Raw genomic sequence first — 19,220 nt, forward strand, 5'->3', positions numbered from 1 at the left:
ACCTTTTATGACAAATACGGATTAAAAATGCAAATGCTGTTTTCTTTTTCTTCTTTTTTTTTTTTAAACAAGGACAAGAATGGTGGAAGTTTTGTTGTAGATCAGCAGGTACATGCAATCTCACGGCAATGTAGAACTGGCACGGAAAGAAAAAACAAACAAAAACATATTTATTCATGTAGAGAGGACGTATGTCTGTATGAGCAAACTGCATGGAGGTCTGTTCAGAGGTAGAGTAGCTCCTCTTATGTCTCTCTGTGTTCTGCCAGGGGCTTTCCAACAGGCATCTCAAATATTCACAAACATCCATCAGTGCCTGTGAGGGTCAGAGACAAGATGTAACCACTGAGACCCCCCCCAACCCCCACCCCAAGCAAACACACATATTCATGCAATCAGTTTTTTTTTTTTTTTTTTGCTCCTTAAGATTTCTATTATCATTTTTTTCCATAATCTGAGATATGCAGAGCATTTCAGATGGACTTGCATGTTCATCATAACGTTAAGCACATTGGGAATTTAGAGTAAAAGCTGAGGTACATCTGCAGGGTTGTTGAATCGTGCTTTCAGGTGATTGAAACGTAGCTGCTCAGTCTGCACGAACGTGTGAGAAACCATGTGGTTGAGGCTTGAGGCTTGAGGCTTCCTCTGGTAGATTCATGTGTGTAAGAGAGCCCTGCAGAAACAGATAATAAGATCATGGCTCCTTGTTCGCTGTGAAGTATGCATATTTCTCTGCCTGCTGGATATGATAAATGCAAAAATCAAAGACGGAGGAGGAGAGATTATAGATGAAATCAAATCAGCTAAACGCTGCGAGTCATTAGTTGTTGTTTTTTTTTTCCTGCCATAATGGAAACATAAGATGATTTACATTTTTATAAGTAAGAGCCAATGCTCTCTTCTCAGTTTTCTTCCCCCGACATCGTCATCTCCTGAATGCTCTTAGCCAAGACCTCATCCATAAAAATGCATCTGCCAATGTTAGCAATAAACAGAAGAAACGTAAATAAGCGTGGGAGGAGGTCTTTGTTCAAACACACACGTGTATTTCATCAGACATCGGCAGAGAGCTGGGCCAAGTACACACACTTAGGGGCACAAAGTTGAAACAAGTTTTCCGTTTGACAGAGACAAACAACCCACAACTGTTTTGGGTATTTTTCTGCTTGCCATCACCTCTTAATCATCACCTCTTAATCATCATCACAGGATAACAATTACTAATAGTCGGTAAAAGATTAGTCAATGTTATGCTGTCCTCAATAAAGTTTGCTGCAGGGAACTTCATTTCTGCTATACAGTTGCTTAACATTCTTTATTTCAAGCATGTCATCCTCCAAGAAACAGGTCACTTGTTGTGTTTGGCAGGATTTTTTTTTACAAAAATAAACTTATACAGCAAAATGAGAGTAAATAGAAAGTGCACAATAAGTAACCTTTAGGTACAAAATGCAAAAGATAAAATAAAAAATAATAATAATTTTAAACGACTACATATTAAACACACGTCTCATGACACATTGAGAGGACAGCAGGTATCTGCCGAACGGATAAACTTATATCTAAATTATTGAACTTCGCACAGTGTCAAAATGTGTGAATACATCTTAGGTGTAGGCTATAAAAGCTAACAAATGAACTTGGTATTGTAAACTTTAAGACTAGACTTGAAGATATCACTTCAAAGCTGACATATCATGGTTTTAAATGCCTTCCTTTTCACATTTAAATCATTCAGTTGTGGTCTATTTAAAATGAAACTGCAATGCTTTGGTCTGAATCCCTCATTATTGTTGCCCCACAGCCCCTCTTTTGCCCCTGTAATGAGGTGAGTCTGAGAACAACTCCTTAAATGCAAACTAGGCACTTCCTGCCCTGCCCCTCTCCAGGTTGCAGAGTGCTTTACTCCACCCTTTTTCTTTCGTAATTCATTTATCACAGCATTAGATGGTGCAGTAGTGTGAAAATCTTACACACTGGGGCTTTAAATATGGGGGCGGAGGTTAAACTACCAGCAGGGTGAACAAGCACAATATACAGCCAGAGCTACAGTTGAATCGTATGGGTAAATGCAATATTAATTTTGTCTGTAGATGTACAACTTAATGTGTAAACTCTGATGGAACAGTAAGACAGGCACAGAGGATGATATTTTTTAAACTACTTTTTTAAACACTTTAGCTTAAGAAATTCTGTCTTGCAGACTGTTTTAAACATGGGAAAACATTAATGGGCCTGAAACCTACAACAATCTTCTGTTTTAGGAATCCTGAATATACTCTGAAGCAAACAGGTAAATGGGTGGTGACCTTTGTCGTAAGCCCATGCGACATGTGTTAGTTTCCTTTTCCGGTTCTTTCTTTAAGACTTTCTGTGGGCCTCTTTCAGCGTGAAAGTGTGCCTCTGTGGGCAAGAATAAAGGAAATGAGAAATATACTGGGTAAAAGCCACCACTATAAATGAGAGATACTGTTTATAGTATCTATAATTTTTTAACACAAACCATGGTACTAGAGCTTTTTGCTACAATGCAGAGCACAATAATGCCATTACAACATCACAAAAGACATGAAGCTGAATGAGACAGGCTTCTTGACTACAGTCTCCTATTTCAAGAGCCTTAGGCCGAGAACAGATGAGAAAACTAAGGTTTAGTTGGTTGCCAGATGGAAATCATCAATGAACACCACCAACATTGATAAGTAATCCAAAATATTTCATCCACCTTTCATGCATGTAAAGAGATTGAATGGCCTGTTTGAGGTCATGCCACACCATCCCTATAAGATTTAAGTTCAAATTTTGACGAGGCTTTTTTTTTTTTACTTTACAGAGAATGACTTGTTGATGTTATTCAGATGATTGTTTTACTGAATAACCCAAGCTATGTTATCTTAACCCTTATTAACAGAGGACCGGTAGCTGTTGCATCATTAACTTGAAGACATTTTACTTGCTCAGATAAACAATGCAGTTGCTCACCCAGAGATGTCATTACTGTCTGCTGCCATCGCCAAAAGATCCAGGCGGTACTGTGCGAGTTGCTCCTGCTGAGCTTGTAGCCGCTCACCCTGAAGTCGGAGTGCAGTGCGAACCGGGTCTGTGTTGTCTGAGTCCATGTTGTGGCCGGTTCGTACTGTGACAGGAAGCTGGGCAGGCAGGACTCAAACGACAACTCAGACAGTTCTGAAGATTCAGATGTTTAATAAGGGTCCAAAGGTCGGTACACAGGGAGTCAGTCTCACAGGCAGGTGTATCCAAAAACGTCATACCATAGTCCATCTGAAGTATTACCTTTAGTTCTTGACAAAACAATGTTTTAGTTATTTCTATCTGAAATAATTAAATTTTGCCTATTGCTTCATTAGGGAATTATGGTGCATTTTCACCTCGGGAGAAGTTGGTTGAGACCAATTTCTTTCCCTAAATAAATAATTTGAATAAAAATTAATTTTGTTTTAAATCAGGTTATCTTTGTCCAAGATGAAGATTTATTTTTATTCTCTGAAACATTTAAGTGGGTTAAATAAAGCAAAATAGACAGATCAAATCTGTAAAGAGGGAAAACTGCCATGTTTACAAAGCGCACCTTCTCTAAAAATCTGTTTCTTTTATTTTCACCTCTCCACCACTATGGCAAACACCAAAGAGCTAATGAGGGATGTCAAGGGCAAGACATTAGATCTGCACAAAGCCTTGTCAGGCCCTAAGGCCATCAGCAAGATTAGTGTCATGGTTTGAAGGATTTTGTGCTCTTTTTTGGTTTGTTCTGTAGTTTAGGGTTCCATTTTAAAACACTAAAGACATCTAGGGCTTAAAGGGTGGGGGAGACTCATCTGCCAGCAAGCAGTGGGGTTTCCATTACCTCAGCTCCAACTCTGGGGCTGGTGTGTGCCTGCTGGGTTGGGAGCTCTGGGGGGTGAATGGGGGGGTTCTCTCATGCTTGATGTTGAGTGGTCTTACTGCCAAGGGCACCTGGCCGACCTTGGTAACCAGGTTCTGGGCTTGGTATGCACCAGGGAAAGTGGCAGCAGTGCTGGGTGAGCGGGTTGGGATGGCCTGCATCTCTCCTTGTGCCAGTTTGGAGTGGGGAATGATACTCCTATGAAGACAACTTACCTCTGTGGTTACAGGGCTGCTCAGAAATTGTGTCTGTTTGCCTGAAGGCGCCTTCCAGAGCCGTGTCTACCTGCGAGCTGCTGCTCTGAGTGATGCAAGCTTTCTACCGTTGTGATCATTCAAACAACTTTACACCTCCAGTGTTCATATCACACACACACACACACACACACACACACACACACACGCACACACGCACGCACGCACGCACACACACACACACAGACAGACAGACAGACAGACAGACACACAAACAGATAGAAATGATTGAAATGGTAAAAGGTTATACTTAAAAACAGGTCCCTATTACCACGGTGTGGCCTGTCTACTTTGATGTCAGACTCATTCTTTCAATTTGAACTTCAACCATGTAATTAGGTTACTACATGTCTGCTCTCAGATCATGCGTCAAGTCTTGTCTGCTCGGAGGTGACTTCCGGAGCCGTGTCTACCTACTATTTGCTGCTTTTGGGTGCTAAACACAAGTGTTGCAAGCCATTCGCAAACTTTGCACCTTAAGGTTGCAAATTCGCACATACACACAGAATCCTACAGCTACACACGTGTTCATCCACACATGCACGCACGCACGCACGCACGCACGCACGCACGCACGCACGCACGCACGCACGCACGCACGCACGCACGTACGCACGCACGCACGCACATCCTTGTTTAATGTACATAGTGAGGGCTGTCTGTGTCATGACCTCTCTAGACTTCCATTAATTTTTAAGTCTTTCTATGGCCTAATTCTGACCCTAGCCCTAACCCTAACCTAAACGTAGTAGACATCTTAGTGCTAAACCTAACACCTAGCACAGAAAAAAAGTAAGGATAAAAAAGGTCCTCACTTTACATCAAAGTCCTCACTTCACTAATACAATGAGAAAACAGACTTTTATCGGTAAAGGAATCTGTCTTTTTAACAATGTTACACAATCCTATCCCACTAATTATTATGAACACAGAGCTCCACAGCGACATATGGTGAGGCCAGGCCCCACTGGCCCCAAATGCAGGACGCCACATTCCTCATGGTTCTTTAAAGTATAGGTAACCCGATGTAAAAGCATAACTCAGACAAATTTAGAAAAAATCCACCAAAGAGGGCGGGGCCAAGCTACACTGAGGGGCATGGTCAAGTGTGGGCAGCGGGAAAGTGTTGAAACATGGGGAGTGATCAGGGTGACACTGGTGGTTTTCCCCACAGTCTTTTGAGGGGAAGACCGATCCGTCTGACAGGGGCGACAGGGGCGACAGGGGCGACAGTGGCGCAGGAGCTAGGAGTTCATCTTGTAACCCCTCCTCTAACTGTCCTTTCACCCACTTTGCCTGCTGCCAGTGGTCAGAACGCCCAGTGGCCCCGATAGCCTTGCTTCTGTCAGTCTGCCCCAGAGCAGCTGTGGCTACAATGTACCACCTCCAACATGTGAGTGACTGGGAGAATGACTGTATGCAATGTAAAGTGCTTTGGGGTCCTCAGGACATGATAAAGTACTATGCAAGTACAAGCCATTTACCATTTCTCCCTCTGTATAATGGGTTAAGTGACCAAAATCAAATATAAACAAAAAGCTGCGTTATGAGATCAACTTTCTGGTCCGTTACTTGACAAAACTGTGCATTCTGAGCACATAGCATCTAAAGTGGATCTTAAAAAAGTGGGCGGACCTTTTCACAATATTTAAATACATGCAAATATACTTCATTCATGTTTGCGGCAATGAGTGAAAAAGGTGAATGCCATTTCATTTGTTAAGAAATCCCTGAAGTGAGGACAGCACAGGGGATCGTGGAACTAGATACAGTCCATGCTGCACGAGTCCAAAAACGTCAGACTTATTGCCACAGATCCCACCCACCAGGGAATGCACTGTTTGTCTCACTTCCATCAGGGAAATGATTCAGGAATATTATATCAAAAACTAACAGACTTATTGCTGGCTTATTTCCCAAAGCTGTAAAGTCTATCACCACCAGCTGAAAATCAACAAACCATCAGCCCAGTTCATAACATGTTACAAACACACTACTGGTTACACAGGTTTCTGATCTGATGAAAACCATTTATAATGTCTCTCCTTTGCAAATGTTTATTCAAACACTTGAATCTCTCAGGGACTGTCTGCTTACTTAAGACTGTCTAAGTCTTAGACAGCCATGCAAATTGTAAAATTCTGCAAGTACATTTATTGCACAGTATTCCAGTCTGCTGCCTGACGTTTAACTCAAAACTGAGTCCATATTCTAAGGACTAAATACATTCTTATGCCCCTAAGGGAGTATTGTTGTTGGGCGGTGCAATCAACAGTTTGTCTTGGTTTTGAAAAATGGAAAGATGTCTGCATGCTATGTGTAATTATTTGGATCCTTAGCGATCCAGCCTAATCATAAATGTCATTGTTACAACACAATGACAATAAAACTTCTTGAATCTGGAGACAAAAGATATTTTTCTATTTTATTACAGTGTGAGAAGTTACATTTAACTCTACACTCTACAGACATGCAACACTTTATTTTCTCACCGTTAGGCATGTAAGTAATGAAATGAAGGCAGAGTCTTACTCAAGAACATGTGACGAAGAAATGAAGGTGGTTTTTGAAAGCAAACCACCTTGCGCATGAGCTACAGCTGCAAAGTTAGGTAGGAATACATAGTGCAGGTAATTGTTTACCCTCTTCCATAAACTCTACAGGACGTTACAGTATGACAGATTAAGGGTTTTCACAGAAGGTCTAATCTTGTGGTGTATGAAAGAATGCATCAGAGAAAAAAAGATATTTACTAAATTAGGTTTTGGGAACTGAAACAGTTGATAATAATAATAATAAAACTTTATTGATCTCACAATGGAGAAATTCACTTCTGCATTTAACCCATCACCTTGGGGAGCAGTGGGCTGCCAGTACCGGGGAGCAATCTGGGGTTAAGGGTCTTGCTCATGGACCCAGAGTGGCAGTCTGTGGGAGTTGAACTCAGAACCTCCAGGACCCAAGCACAATGCTCGAACCATTAGGCCACCACTCCCCAAGATTTAACTTTTAAAGTTGGAACTATAAAAGAGTTAAGGTGTCACTGCTAGGATGCAAAAAGCAACAGAAGTGTAAGCTTTCAAAATTATCTAAAAGACGAAACCAAGTTGAACAGAAAAACACTTCAAATCAATTCAATCAGGCTCTGAGGTGCATGAAGGAATCAGTATCAACACCTAGTTATAGGGGTGGTAACTTGGTGTTATGAAAGTCAAATTAAAATTCCACCCAGGGAGGTGCTCTGCGACTGACTTTTCTTTTTTCCACGGAGGAAAACATCTTATGTAACAGTTCATTTATGAGACAGTTTTCTGGGGACCTGCAATAACTAAATCCAGGGGCTAAATTGTAATATAATGATTCTGAATTGAATAACTGCAAATAACTCTAATTGGACTTTGCCTTATAACCAACAAGCTGAAACATGCAGCTTAGACTTAAACTCAGCCTAACAGCAACTAACCACTTCCTTTTCTCAGCACCTCCTCCGCAACATTTAGAACAGACAAAAATGTTCCAGCTCGTCTCTCACTGTCTGATGGTCATCATGTTCAGCCTGAAACAAGGTATTCTGCTCTTCCTTCAACTGTTAAATACGGGCAGCGTCTTTGCAGGTAAAGAGTAGATTTCTGTTTGTGACTCATGGTTTTTAAATTAATATGTCCTCTAATATTTATCTGTTTTCTTTAATGTCAGGGCCTGTAACAGTTGACCACTTGGATGTGCAGGTATCCAGAGGAGACTCAGTCATGTTCACTTGCAACATGTCCAACGAGAACACAACGATGATCCGATGGACCAAAGACAGATATTATTTTTCATACTCCGTCTCTCGTAATCAAACGTCTTCAAATTTTTCCTTCCACAGACTGAGAATAGATACAAATATACCTACTACGCTTAATATTTTTAGTGCTCAACAAGATGATGCAGGACTTTATTCATGCACCATAACTAACCCAAAAGGCATTAACAATATAACGTGGAATTTAACGGTATCTAAGAACCTAAACGGTACGTAGAGCATTACTGAACACTTCTGCAACACATACTGTAACGTTTAAAGTTTAATCTTTGTGCTATTTTGACTATCTTTGTTTTTCAGAATCCAATTTATCACAGCATATTACAATCACATTACCATCTGCTTTTGGATTGATTTTATGTTTCACCGCATTAACAGTCTGCCTCTGCAGGTGAGTAATATGCTCACATTTCAGATTTACAACAAACATGTGAATTTCACTCCTTTGTGTTCTACGAAGGAGCTGCAACCAGTGCAGATATACAACTGATATTATTATAATGTTCAGACATGTCATGATATCGTGCTTCACATTTTAAGAATTACAAATCGTTTATCTCTCATCTCAGTTGGACATGGCAGGTAGTTTTCTGAATAGTTTAGCTTGGGTTGTTGTTATAAGTATGTAACTTTTTTTTTTTTTTTTTTTTTTTTTTTACAAATTTATCTGAGAAACAGGCTGTTACAGTCAAAACTTCCCACATCTCCGGCATCTCTAGCATGATAAGTTAAGTGGGGCACAAAAAATCATCATCTATTAGCAGCAACTCATTTTGTTGTCATGCATACAACCTGCTTTTGATCAATTTTAAATGAAACAGATAACAGATACATTAGCATAAACCAACACACTAGAAATGCCATTTTCTATAAACTAAGTGTAATGAAATTACAAATAAAGGCTCACTACTAATGTTAATTTCGATCATTCAGTGAGCAAGGACAACCAACACTAGATTGTTGCACACTTTCTGGCGGAACGTGAACGTAACGCATGCAATTCAAGTATTCTGCTTGGATAATCCGAGTTTGGGGCCAGAGGATTTGTGCCCCACAGCTATCTACCGAGAGCGTGTTGGGCTGGCATGTGCAACATTTCAGATGTTTATTTAAACAAACGTTGGTATGCCAGCCCCAATATCAAGGTGCGTCAAGAGGATATAACCTACTGAGCTTGTCAGTTTTCTGGCAGACTTATATATAGACACAGATATATAGACACAGATGTTTATAACAGAATTTATTGCTAAGGGAATCAGTCTTTTTTACAATGTTACTCTATAAATAACAATCATTTTCCACTAATAATTGTGAACATAGAGCTCCACAGCAACATATTGTGGGGCCTGGTTCCATTGGACCCAAATGCAGAGCATCACAGCTCTCAACTCAGTTGGACACGGCTGGTAGTTTTCCGACGTTACTGCCTGCAGGATTTTACTTTTCAAAATCAGAAAATGTAAATTTTATCAAATTGCTGTGTTTACTAAAACTGATTTACTGTGTAGCACAAAAATATATATATATCAACTGTTTTGTGGTGACTGCCAACACCACAGTGAAAACGCAACATTTAAGACTAGAATATTGCATCAGACCAATGGCGCCGCCAGGGGTTGGTCATGGGTGCCCATGCCCCCCCCCCACTAGCCACCCCACTGGCCACCCCACTCACTAGTGTAAATTGTAGTAGCATCAGTTTAGCATTTCATCCCATTATGCACAGCCAGCAAGGCAGCCGCTGTTCTTGACCTTCTGTCGTACTTTTATTTTTATCTGCCAGTATCTACTTTCCCCTAGTAATTGTTTTGTTTTTCAATATATCAATAAATGTACACCTTATTCCTAATATAATTACACAATAAGAAATAATTTTTTTTCAACTCAAAATAATAACTGTATTGTTATTGGTCTATGCACATTAGATCATTATTAACATTAAAAATCAAACAACAAACCAAAAGATATTAGTAGCCATTTACTTAAGTCTTTAAGATAGTTTTCTACATGCAGCTTTACTACAACAGTAGAATAAAATCCTGAAATTATGGATTTTAGTTTCAGTGTGCCACCCCAAGACTTTAAATGGCTTCATCTGGCTACTCTTATGAAGCATTTCTGGAGGCGCCACTGCATCAGACCAATAAAAACATTTCTAATACAGAAATTTTGGCTTGATGAAAAGTATATTTAATACCTGCTTACAGGTTGTTACATTCAAAAGTTCATTTTAATCTGAAAACAGTTATTCAAATTTATAGAATATGATTTTATGTGAAGTTCATTAGAACAAAAGATATAAACATAATTCATAGAAATCTCATTTTTAAAGGCCATATATATGTGGGAAAATATTTTAAAAACATCTTCAGTGATGGTTAAATGGGTAATATCAGCTCTTTCTGGTTATTCAAATTAGCTGCTTCGAATAAAGTCCATGTGGGGGAGAATAGACAGCTGCGTGATTCTAACGATCAGAATTAGAATTTACAATTAATGAACCACAAAGTATGGATGCCTTGTTAAAAGGTTTTGGTTGTTTTTTAGTTTATGGTCTAAATGAAATCTGGGATGGACTAGATCGGTTTTCACTTAATTCTTACATATAGTAAACCGGAACAGGAGAATGGGTTTGTTTCTGCTACTAAAATAACTTCAAATTTTTTTCTTTTTAAAATAAAATAAGTATTGTGCAAATTGACATATATGCATCTGCTTTCTGTTAGTTTTGTCTTACAAATTAGAACCTGGTAATTGTATTGAAGGTAAATTGTTCTTGTTTTATTTCAGCAGAAGACATAGCACCAGAGAAGAAAATCAGAAACCGGTCCAAAGCCAGTCTCAGCTTCAATCAGAAGGACAGGTCAGTATATTTTATGTAATTTGGAAAGGTTTTGTTATGTCTTAGATAATGGGGTTTATTTTCAGAGAATATAATAAACTTTTGACATCACTTCCTCCATTTTTGTCTGCTTCTACCGATACTAGATGTGCACAGAACATTTGTTGCCACTTTTCCTAACAATCAACAACTCTGACTCCACAGTCTCGTCAGAGCACAAGAAGCTAAACTCATTCTACAGTAATCTCTGACCCATAGCCTTGTTATATATCATTAGTGCAGTTAATGTTGCCTGATAGGCAGAGTGATTGCTTGTTCTTCTTCTCACTGTGGGTTTTTGCTCTTTGGCTCCCCTGACCACTAACTGTGACTCTGTCTCTATGTTCCAGGATGTCCCCACTCAACCACAAGCTTGTACAGATCGGTTGAGGTACAAAAAGCAGGGGAGAGAGTACATGGAGAGGCTGAATTCAGTTTATGGTCAACTCTGAGCTGAGGTGACTTTTATTCACTTTAAGCAAGAGAACCAGTTTGAAGGACATTAGTTGTTTTTTTGTATCAAAGTAGATGCTTTATAATATCAATAAAAATTAATTCACAAATTATACTTGTCTTTATATACTGTCTAATCTGCAAAATCTTTTTAATACTGACATCCTTTGTGATTAGTTTTTCTTGTCAAATCTGTCATATTAAAGCATCAATTCAATTCTTTCAAACATTAACATGAGTGTTTGAGAGCAGCGGTTTTGGAAATTCGGCTATTATCAAATTAATTTTGTGGAGGTAAAGACAGCAGAGTGCTAGGCAATGGCTTAATCAATGAGCTAATTTGTGAATGATGTCATCACACACACACACACACACACACACACACACACACACACACACACACACACACACACACACACACACACACACACACACACACACACACTAAGGGGTAGTGTACAGGGGGAAGAGTTACAATCCCAAGGGCCCCTGACTGACAGAGGCCCCCAAAAAGGAAATGTTATACATTTATACAAACTTTTGGGATGATTAGGATTATTTATTTTTTTCATGGGGCCCAAAATTCTTGTCAGCACCCCTGCGTGCACGCACATGTTTATCTGTCTGTCTGCTTTCTAGCTGAGCCTCCAGCATCAATTTTCCATCTTACTATTTCTCAGTTCATCCTGTAGAAGAGGTTCAGTGAAGTGTAATCTGGTCTTTCTATAGTTTGACATTGTGTGAAGAACGATAAGGCTCCTTCTAGTCTGATCTCTACCAAACAAGCTGGGTCAAAGTTTCCACCCACTCTCTGGTTACAACTGCCCAACGTCTCTCCCAAGAGCATGAACCAAACATGTCAGTCAGGAAATAACAGATGGGTTTTATTTTTCCAGCAACAACAAAGCCATAACAGCCAAAAATAATGGCTAACATGCACAAGTAAGATAATTTGGATCACCCTGACCCGTTCTGTAACAATGTGCAAAAACATCTGAGCTGTTTTAAAGACACAAAGTGAGCTGGATTATTTTTTATCTATCTGTAACGCTTAATATCTTCTAAAACATTTTCCAGGAAACACTGCATACACATGAAAACCTGAAATGTTCTAATTGTTCCTACACAGATTTAAAAATAGTCTTCAATATTTTTCAAGTCTTCGGTATCTCATGACTGTTTATTGACATCATGGATTAAACCTAACCTGAATACAGGTTCCCACTGTACGTCAGGCTAAAACTATGTATAACCACTTCTGTGTTTTTCTGCACTTCCTCTGAACTGACATTTTGAAACAGACATCAGGACTCCTGTCAGCTTCTGGTAAGTAGATGGTCATCATGTTCCATCTGAAGCAAGCAGCGCTGCTCTTCATTCAGCTGCTGAAAGTGTGAAACGTCGCTGCAGGCACAGTGCAGATTTTCCTAAGTGATCCATGTTTTATACAGACCTAACATGATTATTTATTTGTTTTTGTCATCAAAAGGTAACTCCATCAGCAGACAGCTAGGATGTTTCCATGTCCATAGGAGAGTCAGCCATGTTATCTTGCAACATATCCAACAAAAATCCAATGATGAAGCAACAGACCAAAGACAAATCTGATTTTCTATTCTCCTCTTCCCATAAATGAATCTCTTCAAAGTTTCTCCTGTGACTGAATGAGAATATACACAAACGTACATTCAAGGCTTGATATTTTAGTGCTCAGCACAATGACACAGGACTTTATACATGCTTGACAGAAGATGACGTAGCAATATGTCAATTTAATGGTATTTGAGAACCAAATAGGCATGCATTCTTCAATTAGTTATTAGTTCCAACTGGTGACATACATTCTTCTTTGGCAAGGGCTCCATCAACAGGCATGCCCCCGTCACTACACAAACACTTACAAATAAAAAAAAACATAAAAACACATCCAAGAAAAGCAACTTCACTAAACTGTTAAAAGAAAAACAGGTGTTATTCTGTTGTACAGTGGCACAGTTGGTGGCATTGTTGCCTTTCAGCAAGAAGGTCCTGGGTTTGAATCTCAGCCTGGGATGTTTCTGAATGGAGTTTGTATGTTCTCCCTGTGTACTCTGGGTTCCTCACATAGAACAAAAACAGAACCTGTTAGGTTAACTGGTCTCTCTAAATTGACCTTAGGTGTGTGTGTGGTTGGTTGCTCTGTGTGTCTCTATGTTGCCTTGTGATGGACTGGCATCCTGCCCAGGATGTAGACAATTTACAAAATTTAAAACCATTTAAGAAGAGCTACTGCGGCCTGTTCTGTAAAAAGTTGTGAATCCATAAAATCTATGCTGGATGAGTTAGCGTAGATTCCCATTCATCCAGCACATGGCAAAAATTTGTGTTTTTAACCCTTTCTTTAAATAGTGCTGGATGAGTCTGGAGATCTAAAAGACATCACAATAAGATGATATATACAGTGTTAAAAGCAGAGGAAAAGTCCATAAATAAAAACTGTTGTATGGCTGTGCTGAATCCATGGTTCATATTTAGGTTTTTAATGTTTGATCTGTTTGTTTATTTTTGTCCACAACATTTGGTAAATTGTTCTTGTTTTATTTCAGCAGAAGACATAGCACCAGAGAAGAAAATCAGAAACCGGTCCAAAGCCAGTCTCAGCTTCAATCAGAAGGACAGGTCAGTATATTTTATGTAATTTGGAAAGGTTTTGTTATGTCTTAGACAATGGGGTTTATTTTCAGAGAATATAAGCTTTTGACATCACTTCCTCCTTTATTAGAGCATTTTTGTCTGCTTCCACCGATACCAGATGTGCACAGAACATTTGTTGCCACTTTTCCTAACAAACAAGCAACTCTGACTCCACAGTCTCGTCAGAGCACAAGAAGCTAAACTCATTCTACAGTAATCTCTGACCCATAGCCTTGTTATATATCATCAGTGCAGTTAATGTTGCCTGATAGACAGAGTGATTGCTTGTTCTTCTTCTCACTGTGGGTTTTTGCTCTTTGGCTCCCCCGACCACTAACTGTGACTCTGTCTCTATGTTCCAGGATGTCCCCACTCAACCACAAGCTTGTACAGATCGGTTGAGGTACAAAAAGCAGGGGAGAGAGTACATGGAGAGGCTGAATTCAGTTTATGGTCAACTCTGAGCTGAAGTGCCTTTAATTCACTTTAAGCAAGAGAACCAGTTTGAAGGACATTAGTTGCTTTTTTGTATCAAAGTAGATGCTTTATGATATCAATAAAATTTATTCACAAATCATACTTGTCTTTATATACTGTCTAATCTGCAAAATCTTTTTAATACTGACATCCTTTGTGATTCATTTTTCCTGAGCTAATTTGTGAATGATGTCATGATGCACACACACTAAGGGGTAGTGTACAGGGGGAAGAGTTACAATCCCAAGGGCCCCTGACTGACAGAGGCCCCCAAAAAGGAAATGTTATACATTTATACAAACTTTTGGGATGATTATGATTCAAGGCTTGATATTTTAGTGCCCAGCACAATGACACAGGACTTTATACATGCTTGACAGAAGATGACGTAACAATATGTTAATTTAACGGTATTTGAAAACCAAATAGGCATGTATTCTTCAATTAGTTTTTAGTTCCAACTGGTGACATACATTCTTCTTTGGCAAGGGCTCCCTCAACAGGCATGCCCCCGTCATTACACAGACACATACAAATAAAAAACAACATAAAAAAAAAAATCCAAGAAAAACAACTTCACTAAACTGAGGTGTTATTCTGTTGTACAGTGGCACAGTTGGTGGCATTGTTGCCTTTCAGCAAGAAGGTCCTGGGTTTGAATCTCAGCCTGGGATCTTTCTGAAAGGAGTTTGTATGTTCTCCCTGTGTACTCTGGGTTCCTCACATAGAACAAAAACAGAACCTGTTAGGTTAGCTGGTCTCTCCAAATGACCTTAGGTGTGTGTGTGGTTGGTTGCTCTGTGTGTCTCTATGTTGCCTTGTGATGGACTGGCATCCTGTCCAGGATGTAGATAATTTATAAGATTTAAAACCATTTAAGAAGAGCTACTGCGGCCTGTTCTGTAAAAAGTTGTAAATCCATAAAATCTATGCTGGATGAGTTAGCATAGATTCCCATTCATCCAGCAAAAGGTAAAAATTTGTGTTTTTAACCCTTTCTTTAAATAGTGCTGGATGAGTCTGGAGATCTAAAAGACATCACAATAACATGATATTTACAGTGTTAAAAGCAGAGGAAAAGTCCATAAATAAAAACTGTTGTATGGCTGTGTTGAATCCATGGTTCACATTTAGGTTTTTAATGTTTGATCTGTTTGTTTATTTTTGTCCACAACAACATTTGCTGCTGCATTTCTTGGCTAGGTCCCCTTGTGAAAGAGGTTTTGATCTGAATGTTTTTTTTTCTGGTTGAATAGTTTAAATAGAAAAATAAATAATATAATAAAAAATCCAGATGTTTAGTCATGGTGTCTAAAACATCTCCAACCCCACACTTCCCATGTGGGCAAACTGGTGTGGATCAGTTTGTCAGACACGATCTTCTTAAGCAAGTCACATACTATTTTTCCATGAATTTGCGTAACACTGAAGTCAGGGCCACAAATCTTTGCACCTTTTTAGTAATTGGGATAACTGAAGATTCCTTCCATTGGTCAAGGACACAGCCAAGGTCTAGAAGCAGCTGGAACAGTCTAGTGATATTCCCACTCTGTGCAAGGCACAGTCCTTCAGCACCCTCCCTCTAGACTTTGAAATGGTCTTGTTAGTTTATAATTCACTGAATGGCTTGATTCAATTTCAATTCAATTTTATTTATATAGCGGCAGTTCACAACACGTCATCCCAAGGCACTTTACAAAGTCAAATTCAATCAAATCATACAGTTTGGTCAAAAAGTTTCCTTTCTAAGGAAACCCAGCAGATTGCATCAAGTCTTGACAAGCAGCATTCACTCCTCATGATAGGGACACAGGGACAGTTGTCTGCATTGTCCATGTCTTTGCAGCAATCCCTCATACTGAGCATGCATCAAGCGACAGTGGAGAGGAAAACTCCCTTTTAACAGGAAGGAAAACTTGCAGCAGAACCAGGCTCAGTATGAACGGTCATCTGCCTCGACCGACTGGGGGTTACAGAAGACAGAGCAGAGACACAACAAGAGAGACAAAAAAAAGCACAAAAGCAGACAGGAATCCTATGTTAGATGGTAATAGCAGATGATCTGCCTCCCTGGATGATATCACAGCTAACAGAATGCCAGAACAGGTGTACCTACTATGAAGAGAAGAAAGATACAGAGAAGATAAAGTTAAAAGTTGAAATAACAACAAAAATTGCAAATTGGAGAACAGTAGGAGAACTCAGCAGAGTGAGAAAAATAGACCCTGATGTCCTCTGGCAGTCTAAGCCTATACCAGTATAACTACAGAGGTAGCTCAGGGTAACCTAATCTGCTCTAACTATAAGCTTTGTCAAAAAGGAAAGTTTTAAGATTAGTCTTAAAAGTAGACAGGGTGTCTGCCTCACGCACCAAAACTGGGAGTTGGTTCCACAGGAGAGGAGCCTGATAACTAAAGGATCTGCTTGGATTCTAAGACCTACTATTGGTATCACTCTTTCCTGCTCGAGTTTTTAGTTATTTATTTTTTGTGGAACTGTAAATGTTTGGATTTGAGTTGTTTGTGTTACATCTGCTTATGCAGCTGGTATAGGAAGGTGCCAGGAGGCATTGGTCTCAGATTCAGAGGAGGCCAGGGCTGGGAGCAGGCTTTGGCCTTCCCAAAGGTATAATTACTTTATCTATACTCTAGCTCTCAATGAAATGCTGGAACTTGATTGAATCACCGTTTCCTTAACTAAGGAATCAGTTAATTATTATTTCACATAACAACAGTCTGAGAGGTGGGCGTGGTTTAGAAATCTGAGCCTTCAGGATGTTGCCGTATCACAAGTCAGCCACAGCGGATGGGCGAGCATTGGGGGGCAATGCCCACCTGCAGAGCCAGCCATGCATGCCCTGGACAGAAAGCTGCCTTTTGTTTTGTTGTTTAAACTCAGAGTGGTTCACTTTCTGTTATTCCTATCTCAATTTGTCATTCATACCATTCAACCAATCAAATCAACAACTGAAGGCAATGTGCTAGCCAAAACCTGCCCAACTAAAAAAAAAAGAAAAAAGAAAAAACAAGCCAAATCTCAACCTCTTTTGGACTCATGTTAAAGCGTTGAACTATTAGAGACATAATAAAGAACATGCCATTAGTGCACAACTGCACTGAAGCAAAGAGAAAAAAATTGCACATACAGACTCCCCACAAAATGTACAATCTGGCAACCAAATAACATACACAAGACAATTTTAACAACCATGTTATAGCAACCGTACATTTTTTTGTAAATGTAAGTTGTAAATCTAACTTTCTTTCACAGAGTATAGATCAATCCAACACTTCTCTTTCACACACATCCATTTGACAATTTTAAGTTGATCAGTCAAACTCAACCCCATTTGAAGCGTTTACAACATTGACCAATGCAGTTTCATAGTAACACTTGATTAATCAGAGACTATTAGTCCTTGATATCAGGTCCAACAGATTCTACACATTTAAAATAAATTAACTAATAAAATTAGTGCAAGGAGATGGTATTGTATTAAAATGTCTACGTTTTTAGTTTTCTGCCACACAGTGGCAACTATTTTGATATATTTTGTTTTTAATTCTTCCTAAAAACCCACCAAAGTTGTGAAATGCTTCCCACATTTTTATATCCCACAAATAAACAATTTTTTCCTTCTCAATTTGTTCAAAGGGATCCAAATTTGGTTGGAAACCTATCCAATCTGGCAACACTGACAACACTTTTGCTTTTTTGTTTGTTTAGATTTTGGGATTTTATTGGGATGAAAAATTCTTAGCACTATAGGAATGGTCACAGAGCCACTGTTCAGCCAGATAAAATGTCATATAAAATGTTTTTGAAAAAGCATGCTCCCTTGGCAAAATGGAAACAACAAATTATTAGTCAAACAAGAGCATACAACCATTTACATGTAAAACACGCTGTATTCTTAGTATATCACATCGGTGCATTCATAACTGACACATGCTACATATTAACTCCTGTTAAATCCTCCAAAACATTTGCAATAGCAAATTATAAGCAATCCTTGAGTGTGTTAATTATTAATTGAACTGGAAGAGATGTGCAAACTGCATCAAGGAGCGAGCAAACTATCCCAACACACTTAAATTGTGGGCCCAAGCCCAAAGAAAACCCTACGTGAATAAGTATAAGTGTTTTATTTAAGGTATTACTGCTACTAGACACAGCAAGTTCATGCAGCGCTTACCACTGCACTAACTTCACATGCAAGGAACGCTAGGTTAAACCACAGTCAGTCAGCTCAGTGCACTCCACAATGAGCACTGACCCAGATCTGTGTGTTGTATAGGTGCTGTGCAGGGTGTAGCACAGCAGACTCAGATGTGCTGTCTTATCCTTCGCTCACATAATTAATTTTTTGTTAATGTTAGAGCCTGAGCCAAGTCCAACCCACACTTGACCATCCTACATGACATTGAAATTGACTTTATAAAGTGACTTGAGACAACATGGGTTCCCACTATATAATTGAATTGAATTTAACTAACTTTAATTGAATTGAATTAAAAATACATGACCCGTCCCGAATTTGGCTAAGCTTGGGCTTCGGTAGAAAATCTATACTCTGGTGTAAACACACCATCTGTTTATACTCCAAGCTGTCAGTCAATTGTAATGGCCTGCTGTTGCTTTTTCTTGCGGAATTTTGAAAAGGGACTTCCCTTTGCATACATGGGGTTTATTTTTGTAACCATATGCCTGGCATTCCGGCATGTTTAGATCTATTGACTGGGATTTATGAGCAAAGCCCAAGGTCATCAA

At 39.2% G+C, this 19,220-nt stretch overlaps 1 non-coding gene across 2 annotated transcripts; it reads left to right on the top strand.

Annotated features, from left to right (window-relative positions):
• The first annotated feature begins 10,190 nt into the window (after nt 1–10,190).
• Nucleotides 10,191–14,550, top strand: LOC105934892. 2 transcript variants are annotated; one of them, XR_004931378.1, is made up of 4 exons: nt 10,191–10,829; nt 11,198–11,305; nt 13,886–13,958; nt 14,336–14,550. It is a non-coding gene; the product is annotated as an uncharacterized LOC105934892 (transcript). The 2 variants fall into 2 exon arrangements; XR_004931379.1 differs by having other exon boundaries at nt 13,889–13,958.
• Nucleotides 14,551–19,220: the final 4,670 nt, after the last annotated feature.

The sequence above is a fragment of the Fundulus heteroclitus genome, chromosome 7 (genome assembly GCF_011125445.2).
Source record: "Fundulus heteroclitus isolate FHET01 chromosome 7, MU-UCD_Fhet_4.1, whole genome shotgun sequence".
NCBI lineage: Eukaryota > Metazoa > Chordata > Actinopteri > Cyprinodontiformes > Fundulidae > Fundulus > Fundulus heteroclitus.